General features: G+C 37.1%; 1 protein-coding gene and 1 non-coding gene across 2 annotated transcripts in view; one reads left to right on the top strand and one right to left on the bottom strand.

The window, feature by feature from the left end:
• The window catches only part of ME1 (malic enzyme 1), a 231,874-nt gene that overhangs the window by 56,303 nt on the left and 159,257 nt on the right, over positions 1-16,314 (top strand). The window contains exon 2 of the mRNA XM_045543958.1: positions 9,758-9,846. The gene's annotated coding sequence lies outside the window, so the exon portion shown is untranslated. The remainder of the gene's footprint in view (positions 1-9,757; positions 9,847-16,314) is intronic.
• LOC123633602 lies at positions 904-1,044 on the bottom strand. Its single transcript, XR_006733635.1, has one exon. It is a non-coding gene; the product is annotated as a U4 spliceosomal RNA (small nuclear RNA).

Genomic DNA, 16,314 nt, shown 5'->3' with positions numbered 1-16,314 from the left:
TTGAAATACTATTTCAATTTTCTGAAAACTGGTGTCAAAGTAAAAATTGCACAGGACAAAATTAAATAGGCAAGGAAGACTTTATTCAAGGCTATTGCATTAGGGGAGAAAAGGAAAGGATAGGGTTTTTTAAAGGCTGGGGTGAGCTGGTAGAAAAGTGCTGGAAGGCATGAGGGAGAAGCCATAGGCCATCTGTGTTTGCTGATTGGCTTTATCCAGAGGAAAGGTAAACTTCCCATATTTTTATGACAGGAGATGGTTTTGTAACTTGGAACAAGGTGCCCACTGAAGTTAGGCACCTACCCTCCCACAGGAATGGGGAAATAGGGGCACTGTCTCTTCTGATGATTACATTTCACAGAGATGGCTCCTAGGTCCTTGAGAAAGATATTCCTGGGTTGTAATATGGCAAGAGACTTTTTAAAAAGAGGTATATAGATCTCAAAGGAGCAGACAAAGAATTTACAAGTTTTCTAAAGAAAATACTCTAAGAAAAGGGAGGTCAGGAGCATAGAAGGAGGTGGAAAACTAGGTCTAAAGTTTAGTTAGGCTCAGTGGACTGTTAAGGCCATCTTGCTCACTGGTCACACGATAAATTATCATTTAATATTAATTTTTTCTTAATATTACTTGTATCTCAAACTCTACTTTTGTTTTCTCTAATGAAGATGCTATCTGTTCTAATCATTGCAAACCTCCAATTAGTACTGCCCAATAGAACATTCCACAATGATGAAAATATTCTATAATATACACTGTCCAATACAATAGCAAACTACCCACATGTGGCTATTGAGCACTTGAAATGTGATGAGTGTGACTGTGGCACTAAATCTTCAGTTTTTATTGCTCAAAATTTATTTTTTTATTTTTTATTTTTTTTTATTTATTTTTTTTATTCAGTCCCTGTAGGGACCGTCAAAAATTGCCAATGCCAACTGTATTGCAAGTCGTCATGGCAGGGTATTGGGAAAAGTTTTCAATTAGCAATAATCGCACCTCGGATAAACCTCATTGGCTACGATACTGCCACTGTGGAAAGCTTATTGCTCGAAATTTAAATAGCCACATGTGGCTGGTGGCTGCCATATTGGACAATGTAGCCTCCAGATCTACTTTACCATTAAGTGAGAATTAAGTAAGATAATATATATGAAAATACCTAGTACAAAATAGGCACACAACCACGGTAGTTTCTTTTTCAGGGGCACATAATGAATTGTGGCAGAGTGTTCAAAGTCAAGAATATAACAGATAATGGGGCCTTGCTGGTGCAGGTGTTATAGGAGCAGAAATGTTAATGTTCCTCATCTTTACAAGGTACAGAAATCTTGGAAACAATCACCTTTTTTATATTGACTCAAATTACATGCTATATTTTAAAATCAGAAATCACAAGCATTTGGGTCACTCTCAAAACATTTAATAATAATTTATTATTGCATGATGTTGTTGATGTACTCTTTCCCTTAGAAGAGTTAAAACAAATAGAAACCTTTATAAAAACTAATTCAGCCTAGCACTCTGGGAGGCCGAGGCGGGAGGATCGTTTGAGCTTAGGAGTTCGACACCAGCTTGAGCAAGAGCAAGACCCCGTCTCTACTAAAAATAGAAAGAAATGATCTGGACAACCAAAAATATATAGAGAAAAAATTAGCTGGGCATGGTGGCGCATGCCTGTAGTCCCAGCTACTCAGGAGGCTGAGGCAGAAGGATTGCTTGAGCCCAGGAGTTTGAGGTTGCTATGAGCTAGGCTGATGCCACGGCACTCTAACCCAGGCAACAGAGTGAGACTCTGTCTCAAAAAAAAAAAAAGCAACTAATTCAGAACATCCTTCAAAGAGCATTCTGCTGTAGAGGCATGATTTTATAAATTACATGCTTTTAAAAAAAATTATGTCGTCTTCTGGCAGTGAGTTATATATTTAAGAATGTGGGATACACAGAGGAGGAAAGGAAAAGTAGTGTATATAATGAAGGAAAGAGGACAATTTTGACAAAACCATTTCAGCAGAATATGAGGATCTTGGCATACTATTTACAATCAGCCTTAGTCTGAAATTAAGCTGAATTAAGCTGCCCCAGGCACTAGGAATTCCACATTTTTAAGCTGTGGGCATACCGCTGCTTTTTCCCAGATACTGTCTATTCTCCTGTGTCTGTCTTGGCTTTTTCTCCACTGTTGATCACTATCATGTATTTTCACTTGCTTTCAATAGTCTCAATTTTCTCTTGTGAGTTGTATAGTGATAAATTGCTCCAAGAGATGGTAATATTTTTATAATTTGACCAGGATGTTTATATGAAAGAATCATTTTAAATCAATTACACTTATTCTCTGATTCAGATGTTTGAGGTGTTGTATTTAACCAAAGCAGAATAATGGAACTCCTGGTCTTAGATTCTACCACATCTGACATGTAAGAATAAACAGATTTTAGCAGTTTGTTTTATAATTGGCCTGAATAGGGAGGTGTTGTACACTGACCTTTTATTCTTAATATTATGCCAAGCAGATATAACCCATTACTTAACAGCTAGAAAGACTTACTTTGTTTAAGTAAAATTAAACCAAATTGATTTAAAACTATTTAGGTTTACATAATGTACAAATAATAAGCTTATAATTTGCTAACAAAGATCATCAAAACAAATTCCAATAATCCATTTAAAATATTTGATTTACAAAATTTCAACTTATACTTTTAAGGAGCATTTCTGTAGCATAAAACAAGACACAACTATATAGGCCAGGTACAGTGGCTCACACCTATAATCCTAGTACTCTGGGAAGGTGAGGTGGGAGGATCACTTGAGCAAGTTTGAGACCAGCCTGAGCAAGAGTGAGATCCAATCGCTACTAAAAATAGAAAGATTAGCCAGGCATCGTGATATACACCTGTAGTCCCAGCTACTTAGGAGGCTGAGGCAGGAGGATCACTTGAGCCCAGGAGTTTGAGGTTGCTGTGAGCTAGGCTGAAACCACGACACTCTCTACTCAGGGCAAGGGAGTGAGACTCTGTCTCAAAAAAAAAAAAAAAAGAAAAAAGACAGAACGACATAACTATGTTTCCTTTTGCCAAAGGTTGAACATATAATAAATATGAGGTCCCCAACCCCCAGGCGTCGGACTGATACCAGTCCGTGGCCTGTCTTCCATTAAAAACTTAGGTGGGGGGCACACAGCAGGAGGTGAGCAGTGGGAATCCTGGGGGAGCAACTGAGGGAAGCTTCATCTGTATTTACAGTTGTTCCCCATCTCTGGCATCACCTCCTGAAGCCACCTACCCCACCTACCCCACCCCCATCTGTGGAACCAAAAATGTTGAGGACCACTATAAAGAGTAGTACAGGAGGAAACTAACATTTGCTAGGCAACTTCTATGTGTTGGATGCACACATAAAAAATTATTTTAATACAGTTTTCTAAATACAATTTTAGTTCTCATCCACCTTGCCCTGAATTCACTTGACTTTTTCCACTTTCAACCATTTCATGATTCCTTTGGATACCACACGTCACCTTTATGTTGTGATGATTGACTAAACATGCTAATAGTTTATATTCTACAGATATATTATAATTTGTTGTCACTCAATTTTTATATCAATTAAGAAACACATTAATTTCACATGAATAGGTATTGAACTCATTGAATAAATAAACTTTTAAGAATATTAAATAGGAATATCCTTATTTATAAACATGAACAAGCTAAACCAAAAATAATTATAAAAAAAAATTGAGAAGTTGGGTCATGCTTGAGATTTTAGAAACTCTCTCTCACAAAGTTAGTCCTTTATGATCATCTAGAAGTCTTGGTTTATTGTTTTACTTCCTATCATAAATAATCTCTTGGCTGGGCATGGTGGCTCCCAGCTGTAATCCTAGCACTTTGGGAAGCAAAGGTGGGAGGATCGCTTGAGGCCAGGAGTTCAAGACCAGCCTGTGAGATGCCCTTTCCACAAAAAATTTAAACATTGGCTGGCTGTGGTGACATGCTTGTAGTCCCAGCTACTTGGGAGGCTATGGCAAGAGGATCGCTTGAGCCGGGGAGTTTGGGGCTGTAGTAAGCTATGATTACATCACTGCACAGTGTGTGACAGAGCAAGACCCTTTTTCAAAATCATCATCATAATTATAATCATCTCTTTGTGGAATATTATTTTGTCCAATAGTCCAAGTGTAATGACTTTCAAACACCTGAGATAAGCATTTCTGACTAATGAATTGTCCTGGTTAATGCTGACACCTTAAAAAAATCAGGATTTGGTTTAAAAAAATTCTGAATACAAAGTGTAAGATAAGTAGTTCAAATACAACATATTTTCATTTTCAAGTGATTTGTACCCACTAATCCTATAAACATTAATACTGTAATAGGTAAGCTAATTCTTTCTAAGAATGACTCCTGGGGCATTGCCAGTATCTGCTCCTATTTTCATTCTTTGACTTCTTTTCAGAGTCCATTATGTAAGCTTTCCTTAGACACCCTGAACAATGAGGTCACTGTACAATTTGCTTACTTCCTTGAAAACTTTCCACTTTATAGTTTCAAAGTTTTGGTTTTTATGTTTTACTTCTGGAGTGTAGGGGCTACTGCATTTTAAACACAAGTATATTTCTGAGTCCACTTTCCACACTATCCAGCTAGGATTAAGGTATAATGTCCCAGCAATTGTGTAAAGTCACATTCTTGGGTTCCAAGCAATACTTTCAGAAAAAGTTTCCTTTCTTATTTCCAACATAAAGAAATCCTGTTATAGGCCAGGTGCAGTGGCTCACGCCTGTAATCCTAGCACTCTGGGAGGCCAAGGTGGGTGGATTGCTTGAGTTCAGGAGTTGGAGACCAGCCTGAGCAAGAGCGAGACCCCGTCTCTACTAAAAATAGAAAGAAATTATCTGGCCAACTAAAAATATATATAGAAAAAATTAGCCGGGCATAGTGGCGCATGCCTGTAGTCCCAGCTACTCGGGAGGCTGAGGCAGTAGGATCCCTTAAGCCCAGGAGTTTGAGATTGCTGTGAGCTAGGCTGACGCCACGGCACTCATTCTAGCCTGGGCAACAAAGCGAGACTCTGTCTCAAAAAAAAAAAAGAAAGAAATCCTGTTATAGAATCTCTTCCTATCATGAATGGGTGGCTTCTATCATGGAATTACAAATCTCAGAGTTGGCTCTAGTCCAACATTCCACTCAATCCAAGAAACCATTATTTAGCATAATTTAATACCCCAGTGAATGATCATCTAGTCCAGGCCTAAAGTCCACCAGTGATGGGAAAATTCATCTTCATTACCTCTGTTCCACTTACGGTGTAATAAAAAGCCCACCAGCTGGATTACAATTCCAATTCTAGCAATATGAGCTAGGGCAAAGTTACTCACCTTCCCTGAGCCTTGTCTTCCTTGACTATGTCTGGCATATAAGTGCTCAAAATATAGCTGATGATTAGGATGCCAGGTGTGGTGGCTCACACCTGTAATCCCAGCACTTTGTGGGGGTGAGGTGGGAAGATCACTTGAAGTGTTCGAGACCAGCCTGGGCAACATAGTGAGATCCTGCCTTTACAAAAAATAGAAAAAATTAGCTGGGTGTGGTGGTGCATGCCTGTAGTCCCAGCTACTCAGGAGGCTGAGGCAGGAGGATCACTTGAGGTGAGGAGTTTGAGGCTGCAGTGAGCTGTGATCATGCCACTGCACTCCAGCCTTGGGCAACAGAGCAAGAATTTGTGTTAAAAAAAAAAAAAAAAAGCTGATGACAAGCTGAATGAAGATAAAACTGTTAATGTAAAACATGCTCAGTGGTTAACAGTCCCCACAGAAAGAAAATTCTTTTTCTGTTAAACCCCAATCTTCCTTCATATAAATTAATTAATTCAATCAACATTTATAGAAGAACTGTTCAAGGTACTGTATATAACTCCGAACAAGACAGATGGGAACTTACTGTCAGTGAAATTATACTCTAGTGAGAAGAAACAGCCCAATAAGCAATAAATGAATGAAGTTTACAGGAAAAAAATGAAGTGAATATAACAATGATACTTGTTATACAGAAATTTGAAACAGAGTTATGTACTATTTACCGAGTGGCTACTTCAGGCAAGATGTTGCTGAGGCAGCGTCACATAAGCTGAACTCTGAATGACAAATCTTCTACCCCTTGATTCCAGTTATGCTCTTCAGAGCAGCCCAGAAAAAAACTTTCAGATTCTTGAAGGCAGTTAACAAGTCTTCCTTTAGCTTTTTTTTGTTTTGTTTTTACTTCAAGCTGAATATTGCCAGTCCCTTCAACTATTTCTTATATAATATGATTTCAACAAAAAAATTTCAACTGGAAAGACTCCAGTTTTATCAACGTTGTCTTTAAATGTGTCCTTAGATTGAAAACAATAGATGTACCTTGAACCATGCGCAATATGGTGAGAACATCTTTTCCCTGCATCTGGATTCTGTATTTCACTAATGGCACATAAACTGACACAATTTAGCCCAATCATAGACGATAGCCCAATACTGACTAAGTGGTCATCAGCTAGAAATACCCAGCCTTTTTCCACAGGAACTTCTGCTTGGACCCATTGCCTTCTTCTTATGCATGTACACTTGTTTCTAGACCAGGGCTTTACATTTAGTTTAGCTACAGTTTATCTTGTTAGTTTCAACCTAATTCTTCCAGCCTATGGCGGGTTTTTCAATCTTAATTCTTTCCTCTACTATATTACCCATTCCTTCAACCTCCGTGTTATTCATAAATTTAGTTAATATATTGCTAGGCCTATGAAATGGGAATCCCAACAAATACAAAAATATTTCACAGCCTTGGTAAATTATTCAAGAAACAATTTTCTTACCAAAAGAAAATCCACATGACTACGGATGATTTCCCCACCACCACCACCCCATGTTTTCTGAAGCTGTATTAAGCAAGAATTATTTTTATAATTAGGAAAAAAGTTACAAGAAATACATATCACATTTTTTTTAAAAAAAGTATACCTTCCACAGTTTCATCTAAAAAGATAATATATGTTAAAGAATAAAGACAACGATAGAGTCCTCTGCTATTCTATAGAAACTTCCCTCCAGGCTGATACAGAACAGTTAATTTATTATTAGGGCTGTTAATTTAAACCCAACTCTACCTGGGCAATAGTAACATATTAATAGCTGAATTATTATGGCTGCAACACAATGGTCTAGAAGGTTGTACGCCTTTGACTGTATGTCCTCATATATGTTAAAGTCTCAAGAAATGAGATTTCCTGGTAAAATTTTTGCTTCTACTTCTTAGTTTAAAAATGATTTTCTGAAGAATTCATAGAAATGATTATTAGAGTCAGTCAAGCATAAAAAAAGATCCTTTTCTGCTTTAGTGTATGCCTAAAAAACTATAAAAAAGTGTTAGAATTAAAACTTTAAATCTTGGCATAAAACTAATACTCAGAGAACCAAGAATGCATTTCTGAGTGTGGGAAAGCATTTGCTTTTGAGAGAAATTTAGAACAACAACAACAACAACAACAACAACAACAACAACAAAACGCATTTTGCTGAGTGTGGGCAGAGAATTAATCCTTATCCAGAGAGAAATGGTTACATGATTTAATTATCTTGATTCAGTTTACTCACAGAACACATTGACCTTGAGAAGTTCAGTTCAGTTTGAATTTTTAGCCCTCCTTTTATTTCCCTGGAGATCTGACATTGGAATCTGAATCATTAAAAGCAAATATGTGACTTTTTTTTCTAAAACTCAGCAATAAAGCAGGCAGAAGCAGAGGTCATCACCTTAATAACACAATCCCCTTCTCTCCATTCCTAGCTCTCTGTTGCTGATCAGAGCAAGAGCTGAGCTGGAGCATGGTGGAGTGGAGCTGTTGCATAGGCTCAGGTCAGAAAACAGGGAGGTCTGAGATGAAGAATGAGTTTTAGTTGGTAAGACACTGACCAGTTTTCCTTTGAAAGCATAAGTATGTCTTGATGAAGATATTTCTTATATCATGTCAGATTTCATATCAATGACATTCATTGATTTTGACTGGACTCTGAGAGGAAGATGCCAGTCAGTCTGCATCTTACTGTTTAAGATGGAAGCTGGAGACTGTCCAGGGGCATGTACAATCCTTCCATTGTTAGCCTATTTCTGCAAGTGCAGATCAATACACATTTATTGAACTCCTATTATGCTCCAAACACTAGGAATTCAAAGGTTAATGAAATGTAGGTCTTGCTCTCAAAGAGCTAACAATCAAGTAGGAAAGACATAGATAACCTAGATACAGAGACAACCTGGAAGAAAACACAATAACGGTATGCCCATCTTTTTGTGTGATCACCGAGGGGGGACCCCCTAACCCAGCCCAGAGGGATTCCTAAAGGTGATACCCTCTAAGCTCAGCCAATAAAATTCTCAGAGCAGCATTCTCCTCTCTGCCTCTCTCCAGCATCTAGCACAGTGCCTAACCCATAGTAAGTGTTTAATAAATATTTGCTGGACTGAACTGAGTGTGCTTTACTCATGCTAAACGGTTTTATGCAAGATCAGAAGGGCTGATTTAAGATGAACAGTCTATTCCCATTGAAGCTTCAAAGAATTCAGGTGTATCCTGTTTATTTTTTCTAGAACACTTATCACATCTGATATTGTATATATTGTTGTGTGTATTGTTTGCCACCCCACCACCTCCTCTAGGAATATGAGCTCCTTGAGGACAGGATTTGTATTTCCATTGCCTAGAACCATGGCTGGCACCTAGCAGAAACTCAATAAATATTTGTTGAATGAATGTGGAGTCCAACACTAGGTATACTGATGAAATGAACAGTTAAATGATGAAATTCAATAAATTACTTATTTGGGGGAAGGTTACATGAAGCAAATTCATAAGACTCTATATAAGAATTGAGTGCCTAAATTCTTGTTGCCTAGAGCAGTATTTTTGGTCTTTTGTGGATCTCATAAAGCTATTAACTTTCTCTATAGAAAAACTGACATTTATATCAAGCATTGATATAAACAAATATACAAAAATATCTGGTTGAAAGCCCTTGACTTAGTGGAGAAGTGGGAAAATTTGAAAAGAATTGATTAGCCTTTCTTTGTGTTTGCTTTTTTTGGGGAAACAATTCTACTGTCCATCTTTAAGTGCCCTTTGTCCTAATTTATTGGTAAAATGAGAGCTATTGAATGATACATGTGTCAAAGAAGCTGTATTTTACGATCTTATCTAGCTCAATGCTGAAACATGTTTTATAAAAATCTATATCTTATTTTTCCTCCTTTTGTCTCCCTTTAACTTTATCAAAACAAATGTTCTAAGAGAGTTCGGATACATCATTAATAAGTAAAAACTAGGCAATTATTTTAAAATTTATATGAGACAATATTTCAAAAAATTCTTAAATTTCAGAATACAAAATGAACCATGTTATTAAAATAAAACCCACCAACCTTTGGAAATGGTTGTACAAGTGTTGAGATCTGCAAAAGCGCTGGAGCTATAAAGAATCTTCCACATTAGGTATGGTAGGCAGCCTCTGAAATGGCTGACAAATATCCCTGCCTCCTGGTAGGCACACATTGTGTGCAATCTCCTCCCCTTGAGTGTGGACTAAACAGTGACTTGCTCCTAACTAATGGAAGATGGGGAAAGTAATGCAATATAACTTCTGCAATTAGGTTATGAAAGACTGTGACTTTCATTTTGCTTGTACTCTCTCACTCTGGTTCTTTTTGCTTGCTGGCCTGTTTAGATGAAGCAAGTTGCCATGTTTGATCTACTTCATGGAGAGAGGCTCCCGTGACAAAGCCAACTAGAAACTGAATCCTGCCAACATCCACGGTGAGTGAGCTTGGAATCCGACCCTCCCTTAGTAGAGACTTGAGACTACAGGCAGCCCTGGCCATCAACTTGCCTGCAGAGAGGCCCTGAGCCAGGGTATCCAGCTGAGCCCTCTCTGGATTTCTGACCCACAAAAACTGTGATCTAAAAATGTCATTTTAGGCTACTGGTTATTTCTCACATGTTATTAGATAACATCCACCAAGAACTACCTTATCTACCGCCAGGGGCACTCTGATGTTATAACAAATACGACTAAAATGGCCTTTGGGCAGATATCAGTAAAACAGTAGTATTTCATAGGAAGGCTAGCATATTTCCAGCAAAACCATCCTTACTAAGATTTAGTTGACTCATTTTTAAAAAAAATTATCTAATTTTTTGTTTCTCCAACCATCTGTCCCCACCCCTCAAGGTTTTTTTTTTGTAGCATTCCACTTCTATTTCATTTTAATAGGTTGAATGGGGAGAAATATTAGCAATATCTTATTAAAACTAAAGATTTGATAGTTTTATTTAATATGTAGAAATAAGGAGATATATAAAAAGAAAAACCTTACAATTATGATTATAAAAATAAGTCTACATTTATATCCACTGCAGTTATTGATGGTTTTGAAGTAATTGTCATGTGGTAGAATATTTATTTATATTAAAAGAAATCTCTCTATGGAGATTTCCATGTTTGGCTGTGTTTGTTAAGTACTGTTCCTTCTGTAAGAATAGTATAGACTATAAAGACATCATAAATAGAACTGGGAAGCAAAAGAAACTTAAGTTCAAGTAAATTGTATCACTGAGGGAAGAAACAGCTCTTTCCTATATATTTGATACAGGTTTAAAAGAAGCTAATTCTGGAAAAATTATAATACATTATTTTCCCTGAGGTGTGGGGGCTGGGAGGAGGGTATAAAGTGGGATCTTTAGGTAGAAGAATTAAAATACTATCTTGCCCCTCTCTTTATTGCTCTTTAATTGTTTAGAAACTACACTAAGGCTCCAAATTTATGTGATTTTTATCTTTATACCCTCTTATTTGTTTCTATGTGTGCATCTATTTATGAAGAAAATATACATGTTGGAGGAAAATATGATTTAAAAACTATTTTAGCCTCATGAGATGTACTTAATGTCCCATATATAAGAAATAAACATCACCAGAAAAACTATATATAACAATGTCCAGTTGATTTAATGTTTGTATTAAGTAACAATATATTTTCTACAATTATATATTGGTTTCCCTGCAGACAGGGCAAACAAATCTAAGTATGAATTGAAGTCTCTGGGACTTGACCCGGTAAACTAAACATTTATTCTCTGGCAAACCTAGATCCATTACTAAACTGAATTTCAAGACCTTGAGGGCATTTTGATAATTATACTCCTTTTAATGGGGTAATTTTTATAGTTTTGCTCTAACTTTGCCTGTGTTCTGGAAACTTCCTCCTTTTTCTGCTTAGCATGGTCTTGTCATTTTTTTCTCCTTGTTTTTTTCCATTGCATCAAGAGTAGCTTAGTAAAGTGTGAAGAAAGAAAAGGTTATGGGATGAAGAGAGATTGTGTGGGATTATTCACTGTCTCTTTGTGCAGTTGTGGTTTACGTGATAAAAATTCCTGCCTTGTGCTTATTCTCCACTACACTAAAGCCATGGTGGGGGGCATAGTGGTCTCAGGTCTCTCCTCAGTCCAGTTGAACTAGGAGATAGAGTAACTTCCACAGTGAAAGGAGAGGAAAGCACACCAGGGAGCCTCCTGTTCTGTGCCATTAGCCATAGATTATAAAAAACCTGTGGGGGCGGGGGTGGGGGAGAAGCCCAGGGCAAGGGATTTGCTACTTCAGTTTTTTTTTGCATATGATTCTAGCAAAAAATACCTATCTCCAAATCTGAATATGAACAGCCTGGAAATAAAAAAATTACATATAGATGTTTCTGTATCAGTATCAGTTCCATTCTATATAATTTGGAAGTCTTTGAATGGATTTGCGTGGAAAATAGGTATCTAAAGGCTGGCGACTATCAAAATCCTAAAGTAACTTAGTAACTTTTCTACAAAATCTATATGATTTTTTTTTTCTCCTGCCCAAATCTTCCCCAATTTCCCTTCAGAAACTGGATGATGTCTTCAGGAAAATGGTTTGGTTTTGCTGTTTTCACTATGGCAAAATTTATTTTAACACTCCAAACTCCCAGTCTGGCCTACGTGCTTTCTGTCAGGTCTCTTCATCTATGGTGAATGAATCTCTTGTATAACTCTCCTGAGTAAACCTTTCATGCACATATTTTCCCTCTCCCATAAACCAGAAGGTCTGGAGCTCTGTCAGCACACTAGGAGCTTCAGCTTAGAAGTAGATTTGAAATGCCAAGTTTCTGGTGACATTACAGATTAATGCTGGCTTAGTTGTATTTCTGGCAGGTCACTGGATGCTAACCACTAGTTATAGGCCAGGGGTTCCAAGTTAACAAAGTTTATGTGTTTTGAGTTGATCTCCAAAACAAAGACTATTCTGTCTCTTAAGATTATTCAAATTAAACAACTTAATAAGGCTTAGGTTTGTGTATGTGATTTTTTTGAATCATTCTTTTTTATAATATCTGTTTGAAATTAAAAGGCAACTAATTTAATATGGTATCAGAAACTAATGCCAATTTTAAATCCATAATTCACTACTTATCCCGAGGGGAAATTTTAATAGATTTTTGAAGCGCTATTTTTTTTGTGTCTGAAAAACTGGACTTGAAAATCAGTGATTTTTAATGTGTATTTTCTCAAACTCTAATATCAAAATTTTCAAAATATGTAAATAGATACTAAGAAGTAAAAGCCACATAATACCGTCATTTAGAGAATTTCTATTAACATCATGTTGTATTTGAAAATCAATTATTTATTAATAATATATGATAATCTGTTCCTCAGGTGAGTCTGGGTTAAATGGTAACTTCAATCTATACTGTTAGGAAAATAGGCTAAAATTTCAATGAAGTTTTTTTAGCTTTAATTTTTTATTTTAAGATCATTTTCGTTTGTTTTTTGTCTAGCTTTGTTCGAAGTAAGGAGAGCAGGGTGGATCTGCACAGGTGTTTGGCAGAATAAGGTATTATGAAACTTATCCTCCCCAACTCAGAGATGCCTTATGTGGTTGGCTTCAGTGCCTACTGGTAAGCAGTCAGAGGGTTTAAGGTATCCATCCTGCAGGAAGGTAATGAAGTATAATGCCTAACTGTCATCTCAAGTTACTTTGGAACAAAAGAGAAAAAAAAAAAAACTGTGATTCTTAAAATTTTAGTATATATTTCTTTAATTATATCCTCCCTCTGGGCATGTTCCAATTTTAAAAGTGTTTTTTCCTGAATATAAAAGTAAAATAGACTCTTTATACAAACATCAAACATTACAGAACTAATGAACCATCAATAGTTTTAAAGCATATATTTCCAAATTAAAAAAAATTCTCTAAACATTCAGTATTCAGTATTGTTTTTTTTTTTTTTTTTTTTTTTGAGACAGAGTCTCACTTTGTTACCCGGGCTAGAGTGAGTGCCGTGGCATCAGCCTAGCTCACAGCAACCTCAGACTCCTGGGCTTAAGCGATCGTACTGCCTCAGCCTCCCGAGTAGCTGGGACTACAGGCATGAGCCACCATGCCCGGCTAATTTTTTTGTATATATATTTTTAGTTGGCCAGATAATTTCTTTCTATTTTTAGTAGAGACGAGGTCTCACTCTTGCTCAGGCTGGTCTCGAACTCCTGACCTCGAGCGATCCACTCGCCTCGGCCTCCCAGAGCTAGGATTACAGGCGTGAGCCACCGCGCCCGGCCCCAGTATTGTTTTTAATATGGTATTCTTAGTAGAGCTAAATCACTCTATGGTTCCAATGGACTCAAATGCCTTTTGTTTCTGATATATAACCCTTTCACTGCTTCGTGTTAACATTCCCTGAAACTGGCCTAAGTTAGTAATCTATTTAAGACAGTTAAGATATTGTAGACTGGTGTATTATGGCTAATTTAATATTCTGGCTGAGCGCTAACATATCTTTTTCTAGGAATTGCTAGTTTTCAAAGTATTAAAAGAAAATAGACTTCATTAAACCACATTGAAAACAATTTGGAAGGTACTTTGTGATCATCAGCAACTCCCACATCTGATACACTGAAGACGTAGTAAGAGTTGGGGCCAGAATCTAAACTGAATTATGTTATACCTTCTAAATTACTTTTCTGAAATAAGTTTTTCTCAACTTGTTTACTTATGTACCTACCTTTCATATCGATGTTGATAATTTGTGTCAAGTGTGCTAACTTCCTCATATTTCAGATGAGCTAGTGACATAAAAAAGTGATGGGAACAGTTAAACAGATCTCTTCACACTTCTGCATGTGCAATTGCATTTTCCAAATGGCTGCAACATATCTGTCATTGCACAAGACCTTTTTACAATGTAACTTTGACACTCTTCCCCGTTGAGACAGGCTTTTGTGACTGTTTGGATCAAGACAGTGAGGGAGAAGTGACAATATGTGACTTCCAAGGTCATCCAAAGGAAAAGCACTTTCTATCCTGTTCCCTGGAATGCTTGCTCTGGCAACCTTGGCCTTGGGTAAGCAGTTTGACTGCCCTGAGGCTGCCATGCTGTGAGGAAATCAAATTAGCCCTCAATGAGAGACCATATATGTACCTAAAGAGCCTGAGACTACTTGGAGAGAGAGAGAGAGGGAGGGAGAGAGAGAGAGGGAAAAAGAGAGAAGAGAGGTAACCTGATGGCCCCTAGCTACCCCTTTTCCCAGTCTTAGCCACAGTTTAACTGCAACTATGTGAGAAATCCTGAACCAGAACTAACTAGCCAAGCCCTTCCCAAATTCTGAATGTGCAGAAACCATGAGAGAGAATGTAACAATGGTTATTGTTTCAAGACACTAAATTTTTAGGTAATATGTTACATAGCAATAACTAACTGGAATACCCTACAATCTTTTCCAAATATTAGGGTGTCATAATTTCTTTGCCTCTTGTAGAATATGAACAGCTCTACCACTCTCAACCTAGAGAAGAGGTTTGGACTGGCACTGACTGGTACAACAGACAATGAGTGAGAGTGGCAAGCTTTAGCATGTAATGGGTAGACAGTTGACCCCTGACCTTGATAGAAAAATGATGTATTATTGAAGCTATTCTGTGGTGATATCTGGGAAAAATAGGCAATTTAAACAAAAACAAGCAATTTCAAAAATATTTACTTTGTTACGAGAGAGTCAAAAACACAAACAGAAAAAAATCTACTACATTAGTTCCTCTCACAAGATTAATACTTGTGAAGTCACTTCTACTTTCTAATGCTAAAACCTACTTGTTGAAGGTGTAAGTAAAATTTACACTCTCAGGCCGGGCGTGGTGGCTCACGCCTGTAATCCTAACACTCTGGGAGGCTGAGGCAGGAGGATCGCTCGAGGTCAGGAGTTCGAGACCAGCCTGAGCAAGAGCGAGACCCTGTCTCTACTAAAAAAAATAGAAATAAATTATCTGGCCAACTAAAATATATATAGAAAAAATTAGCCGGGCATGGTGGCACATGCCTGTAGTCCCAGCTACTCGGGAGGCTGAGGCAGTAGGATCGCTTAAGCCCAGGAGTTTGAGGTTGCTGTGAGCTGGGCTGATGCCACGGCACTCACTCTAGCCAGGGCAACAAAGCGAGACTCTGTCTCAAAAAAAAAAAAAAAAAAAAAAAAATTTACACTCTTAGAACACTTTAGTTTCTTCTAGGAATGGATAGTGTGTTTTTTTTTTTTTTTAAAGTTCAAACTAAGCATATAGAGCAATGTGCCTGATTCATTTCCCTTGTTTTCATTTGACAGATACTCACATAGTGTGTACCATGATGAGGGTCAATCATCTGAGGGGACAAAGGGAGGTAACTTGACAAGGGCACACAAGTTGGAGGTGGCAATAAGCCAGAATAGGAGCCCAGGAAGTCTGATCCCAGAGTCCCTATTCTAAACTACTACTTTTAATGCCTCTTTGACAAGTACACCTGCTATTAGTTGTCTAAATGAGTGCTTTCCCTTTCACAGTTGATGAAATATTTCTGGGATTATCCTCTGTGAGGACAAATCCACTGTAAACATCTGAATGAAGCGTTATTGAAGCCATCTTGTAGTTATACCTGTCTGAAAAAATATTTCTACCATTCAGAAATATTTTCAAGTACTTAAATACAAAGTAAAATTTTAGTATATATTTCTTTAATTATATCTTCCCTCTGGGCATGTTCCAAATTTTAAAAGTGTTTTTTCCTGAATATAAAAATAAAATAGACTCTTTATACAAATATTAAACATTACAGAACTATAGAATGAAATGAACCGTCAATAGTTTTAAAGCATATTTTTCCAAATTAAAAAAATTCTCTAAACATTCAGTATTCAGTGTCCAGTATTGTTTTTAATATGGTATTCTTAGTAGAG

The sequence above is a fragment of the Lemur catta genome, chromosome 2, assembly GCF_020740605.2.
Source record: "Lemur catta isolate mLemCat1 chromosome 2, mLemCat1.pri, whole genome shotgun sequence".
NCBI lineage: Eukaryota > Metazoa > Chordata > Mammalia > Primates > Lemuridae > Lemur > Lemur catta.
Note: the sequence above shows the minus strand (reverse complement) of the source record. Positions and strands in the feature narration are given on the sequence as shown.